A 6,792-nucleotide genomic window follows, 5' to 3' on the forward strand; every position below is an offset into this window, starting at 1 on the left:
CTGAATGCTAAATGACAGCTCCTCCAGAGCTCCTTAGTGGGGCTTTCCAAAGGACAAAAAATGACCAAAGAGAACCATGTATGAAATCATGTTCCTAGACATGCTGTCTAGACACTGGCATGCTCACTGAATGTGTCCATGTGTGAGCACTCTGGACCTCAACATATGACAAACCAACCCAGGAATCTTCTATTTAGGGGGTCTATAGACTTGGATGTTGCTATGTATGGAAAACTTGGCACTTGTAGAACTTCCAGCAGTATTTGAGGTTCAAGGGGATTAAATGAATATTGTACCTCATGCATGTACTGGCCAGATTAAAAAAAAAAAAGAAGTGCTGGGACTTAAGTTGATGAGTGAGACAGTAGGGATTTTTGACTCATTTTGTTCAGATTTCCAAGGAATGTATAAGAAAAGTTATCATCAATCCACACACATTCATAACCACTAGATTATTCAAAGATCCTAAAATGCAGTCAGCAATATGGACAATCTGGGGTCAAACTACTTGTGAGAAGTGGAGCCAATACATTCAAGGAGTGGAACTCCAAATGCCATTTATTACATGAGAAGAAATAGGTCCTTGCAAGCCTGTGGAATTCCCATGAGAATATCAGTGCATACTGGCACAAATATACTAACCTGCACTGGGTGATCTATTGCCTGAGTGCAGGCTCAAGGCTACAATAAATGCAGTGACTCCCTTCCCTCTCTGAGACTGAAAAAAAAAAAAACCTGGAAATTCCTTCAAAAATCCATTTAGCTTCATTCTTATGAACAACTCCACCTGACAGGAGCAAAGAGAATAATATTTGTGATCCATACACAGGTACAACACAGGCATTAATTGCAGTGACACTGGATTCCAGGTGGGTACCTTGCTTTTATATTTCACTGACTTTGAATACTGATGGATGAATGCATGTATGCATAAGTAACATTATATATGTATGTATGTATGTATGTTTGTGCAGATTTGAGTATTTTGAGAGTCATGTAACACATTACTAAAGATCCATTTTGGACAAAGGGCTTGGTCAAGAATTTAATTAATGTATACATGTAGAACAAAAATACCCTACAAAAATATGCCCATCTCAACCACATGTGGATGTTAAAAGGTGCTATTTCCCCTGGATAAATGGTTATCTTTGAAAGTTCCTCATCTCTTTTTCTGTGTTCTCATTGGCAACAGGTTTGACAGTGACACTGATATTCTCACTTTGGAAGATATTCTGAAATGAATCATCTTTTGTCAGTCATCTACCCCAAAATGCAGAAATTCTGATAAAATGTGCAACTGTTGAACCTTGACAATAAGCAGAAGCTTCCTGGATTACAAATTCAAATCCCATTAATACCTGGTACCTTATTCATCACAGCAAAGGGAAAATTCCCCAAGATAGGTCAGAAGCAAGCAACAAAACAAAACAAAAAAATCACAAAGCCATGGCCCTCAAGCCAATTCTGACTCATAGCAACCTATATAGGACAGAATAGAACTACCCCACAGGATTTCCAAAGGTGAGATCTTTATGCAAGAACATTACCACATCTTTGACCCATTGAGTGGCTAGTGGGTTCAACCATGTACCTTTCAGCTAACAGCTGAGTACTTAACCACTGCACCATAAAGGCACAATGTTCTAAGCTAAAATCTCTAACAGGAAATGGAGCCCATTCCCACTTTACTTGCCTTTTCATGTTTATCTAGCTTCAGTGCTGTGGTAGCATATGGAACTTCACTCCTCATCTCACTATTCAAATGTATCATTGCTATACTGGCAATACAAGAACCCTCCTATCTAATTTCATATACCAATTATTGCTACACGGCATTCCTAGGGCAAACACAATGAAAGTCAACATTAACAAAATTTTGCATAACTGAAACATGTGGATATCATCATATCATTTATTGCACCTAAAACAGCTACACTACTTCAACTACAAAGACACCTAGAAAACAATGAAATGAATGACAACCACAACTAAGAAGATTCCAATGATTCATTCTTCCCATTTCTTCCACAGGCTGTGAATTAGCCAGACTCTACAAGGCTCAATGATCTGTCTACCAAGAATAAACACAATGATATTGAATCATGTATCTGCAATGTCAGGTGGTGAGATTGAAATTCAGCAAAGAACCATTGAGGAAGAACCAGAAAACTTGAGACAATGTATTCTTATACTTGCACATTAATTATGGACGGGAAGCATATCACAATGGATCTTTTGTAACACCTGATGAAGAGAAGAGTCAACTTCACAACTAGAGGATATATACAGTAGTCAAACAGGCCATAGGCTGAAATGCTCCCATCCATGCACACCCATACAATTCCTTCCATGAGGTGTATCTGGAACTAGGAATTTCCTATGGCAAAGCACAGAGAACATAGGACAGCCATAGAGGGGGAAAAAATCCACCACCAAACCACTCTTAAGGACACATAATAATTTCACCAGAAATTTTTCTTCTTTCCTTCTTCTCATAGCCAATAGTCACCATGAAATGCTGCCTTGTCTACACAATGGTTCAAAACCATGCAACTGAATTTTGTTATTTTGTGAAATGAGTGTAACTATATGATCAATCCACTAATCATTTGTCAGTTTGTTGTACTGTGGTGGCTTGTGTGTTGCTGTGAGGCTGGAGGCTATGCCCTTGGTATTTCAAATATTAGCAGGGTCACAAATGGTAGACAGGTTTCAGTGAAGCTTCCAGACTAAGATAGAATGGGAAGGACAGAACCATATACTTCTTAAAGAACTGGTATCTGAAAAATGTATGAATAGAAGTAAAACAGTATCTGAAATATTACTGGAAAACTTCATGAATAGCCATGAAACATGGCCTTACGTGCCAGAAGATAAGCCCCTTAGGGTGGAAGGCACTCAAAATAAGACTGGGGAAGAGCTGACTCCTCAAAGTAGAGTCGACTTTAATGATGTGGATGGAGTAAAGTATCTGGGACTTTGATTTGCTGATAGGGCAAGACTCAAAAAGGGAAGAAACAGCTGCAAACATTAATTAATAATCAGAATGTGGAACATAAAAAGGATGAATTTAGGAAAATTGGAAGTTGTCACAAATAAAATGGAACACATAAAGATTAATATCTTAGACATTAGTGAGCTGAAATGGACTGGTATTGGCCATTTTGAATCAGATAATCATATAGTCTACTATGCCATAAATGACAAATAGAAGAGGAAAGGCATCACATTCATTGTAAAAAGAACATTTCAGGATGTATCCTGAAATACAATGCCTTCAGTGATAGGTTAATATGTACACACCTAAAATGAAGACCAGTTAATACAGCTATTATTCAAATTTATGCATCAACTGCCAAAGCAAGAGATGAAGAAATTGAAGATTTTTACCAACTTCTATAATCTGAAATTGACCAAATATGCAATCAAGATGTATTGGTAATTACTGTTCATTGGAATGCAAAGGTTGGGAACAAAGAAGCAGCATTGGTAGTTGAAAAATTTGGCCTTGGTGACAGAAATGATGCTGAAGATCACATGACCAAATTTTGTAAGACCAACGACTTACTCATTGCAAATACTTTTTTTGTTTTTTTTCGATAGCATAAATGGTGACTATATGTGTAGACCTTGCCAGAGGAATAAACAGAAATCAAATTGACTACACATGTGGGAAAAGGTGATGGAGAAGCTCAATATCATCATTCAAAATAAGGCCAGGAGATAACTGTGGAACAGACCACCAATTGCTAATATGCAAGTTAAAACTGAAGCTGAAGAAATTTAGAACAATTCCACAAGAGCCAAAATATGACCTTGAGTATCCTACCTGAATTTAGAGATTATTTGAAGAACAGATTTGACACACTGAACACCAATGACCAAAGATTAGACAAATTGTGGGATGATTACCAGAACATCATACTTGAAGAAAGCAAATGGTTATTAAACACAGGAAATTAAGAAAAGAAAAAAAATGGATATCAGAAGAGAGTCTGAAACTTGCTGATCCATGGAGAGAGGCTAAAAAAAAGGAAGAAATGTTGGAATAAAAGAGCTGAACAGAAGTTTTCAAATGGCAACATGAGAAGACAAAGTAAAGTATTGTAATGAAATGGCAAAGACATGGGATTATAAAACAGAAAGGAAATAACATCTTGATATTTCTCAAACTGAAGGAAATGAAGAAAAAAATCAAGTCTTTAATTGCAATATTGAAGTATTATAGGCAAAATGATGAACGATGCAGGAAGTTTTATAAAAAAAAAAAAAAAAAAAAAGATGGAAGGAATACAAGAGTCATTGTACCAAAAAGAATTGGTCAATGCTCAGTGATTTCAGGGGGTAGAATATGATCAAGAACCAATGGCACTGAAGGAAGAAGGCCAAGCTTCACTGAATGGATTAGAGAAAACAAGGCTTCAGGAATTAATGAAATACCCATTGAGTTATTTCACCAAATGGATGCAGCTCTGAAGGTGCTCAATTGTCTATGCCAGGAAATCTGAAGTCAGCTATCTGACCAACTAAATGGAAGAGATCTATATTTGCACCCATTCCAACAGAAGGTGGAGATTATTGATTTATATCATTAATAGCACACTCAAATAAAATTTCAGAAATAGTTGCAGCAGCATGTTGACAGGGAACTTCCAGAAATGCAAGCTGGATTCAGAAGAGGATACGGAAAAAGAAATAACATCGCTGATGTCAGATGATCTTAGCTGAAAGCAAAGAACATCAGGAAGAAGGCTACCATGCTTTTGGAAAATGACGTTGTACAGATAATATGCACAATCACTCCCCCTCATCCAATTGAGACTCAGGGCAACCAGGTAAAGCAGATACAAATAAAAATACTGGAGTTATGAGCAACGAAGGAGAAGATAAAGCATTAGATCCAGTGAAGGTAAAGAGGGTGAACAAGTTAAATGACTGGGAAAAATAGGCAGGCCTGCCCAATCAGTGGAGATGGAGAGGAATCATTAGAAGCACAAAAGAGGCCAAGGAGGTAGAGAAGAAGGGTGGGGGGAGGAAACACCACTGAACACACAGGCACTGGGGACTCAGAATAGCCACAGTGGTAGTTTTTCCAAGGTGAGATGGGACTTTGAGGGAAACTGAAGATCTTACTGGGAAACAGATCAGAATCACTCTTGACTTGGGCTGCCACAGAGTCTGGTGTAGAGTGGGAGAAAGGGAGAAGTGCCCTCCGAGTAGGAGGAGCTCCAGAGTGGGTTCATAGCAGTGGATTTGGGCCCATCTCCTGGAAATATTTTATGGCTCAAATTGAATCTAGGCACTGGGTTTTTGCAGCTTGCCATTCCACTCAGAGTGGCGTAACACTCTTTCCTTTGGGATTACTCTTGTATATGAACCATGAGTCTTTGGTTGACATCTGGGAACCATCTTTTAATAGAGGTCCCCAAAAGGATCTGTCCTGCCTGCGCCTGCATTGCTGACTGAATTACATTATGCTAACTCTGGTAGCATAGTGCCTAAGGCACTTGACTGCTAACCAGAAGGCTGGTGGTTCAAACCCTCCAGCCACTCCTCGGAAGGAAGATGGGGCAATCTACTTCAGTAGTGATACTGCCTTGGAAACCCAAGGAGGGGTCACTATGAGTAGGGTCCGAATCGACAGCACATAACAACAACAACAAAGGTAGAAAACTTCTGCCTTTCTATCCTGGGGTTTGCTTCCGGCATTTATTTTTTTCTCTTATTGTTTTTCTCCCTGCGTTGTTCAACAAGATAAACATATTAAGCTCTGGTAGCATAGTGCCTAAGCCACTTCACTGCTAACCAGAAAGCTGGTGGTTCAAATCCACCAGCCACTCCTTGGAAGGAAGGTTGGACAATCTACTTCCATAGTGATACTGCCTTGGAAACCCAAGGAGTGGTGGCTATGAGTTGGGTCCAACTCGATGGCACATAAGAACAGCAACAACAACAAGGTAACCATAGTTGCTGCACAGAACACATCACCAAATAGATTGGTAACACCAATAGCTTCTGCACCACAGGATCAATAACAGATGGTAGACCACCCTTGTCCATCGTAAAACCAAATCCTATTCACAATGACTAGAGATGTGCACCCACATCCCCACCAGTGATTACACCAACACAGAACTGGAGAGTGACCCAGTAAAGACAAATTAATAACCTAAGAAGTACAACTGCTACACACTCCCAGAAACAGTAAAACATAAAATCAGCATGAAACAAATCAAGACATAACTACCAATTAAAGACAACAACTTCAAAATGTCTAGAAAACAATAGACAACTTAAAATAAAACAAAAATTCAGGACAAGATAATAGAAACAGAAGTCCAGAGTAAAGAATTATGTGTCTTAGAGGAAGAACAAGCAATAAAACTATCTGAGAAAGAATTCTGAAGGTATGCATATAGGACCCTTCAAGAGCTCCAGAAAACCATAAAAAAAAACAATGAGAAGACAGACAGTACTACGGAAGAATTTGGGAAAATAATTCAAGAACAAAATAACAAAATAAATACACAATTAGAACTCATACAAAAACAGCAATTAGAAATCCAGAAGATGAACACAGAAATTCTGGAGATGGAATGGTGGAAGGAAAAAAGAGTAGACTAGGACTGGCTGAAGAACATATTTTCCAGCTAGAAGACAAATCCCTTGATGCCAGCCTGACAAACCGGTGGGATTTACAAAATGCCTCAGCACCTGGACCCCACGGTCCATATATTCCCTTGAACTGCCCGCCACTACACTCAGGGCTCTGACTCCCAGGAGACTCTA

General features: G+C 38.8%; 1 non-coding gene across 1 annotated transcript; it reads right to left on the reverse strand.

Annotated features, from left to right (window-relative positions):
- Positions 1-340: 340 nt before the first annotated feature.
- On the reverse strand, positions 341-430 carry LOC122152081. Its single transcript, XR_006164390.1, has one exon. It is a non-coding gene; the product is annotated as a small nucleolar RNA SNORD116 (small nucleolar RNA).
- Between the last annotated feature and the right edge of the window lie 6,362 nt (positions 431-6,792).

The sequence above is a fragment of the Orycteropus afer genome, unplaced genomic scaffold (assembly GCF_000298275.1).
Source record: "Orycteropus afer afer isolate SDZICR_OR568_19922 unplaced genomic scaffold, OryAfe1.0 scaffold01522, whole genome shotgun sequence".
NCBI classification, from domain to species: Eukaryota; Metazoa; Chordata; class Mammalia; order Tubulidentata; family Orycteropodidae; genus Orycteropus; species Orycteropus afer.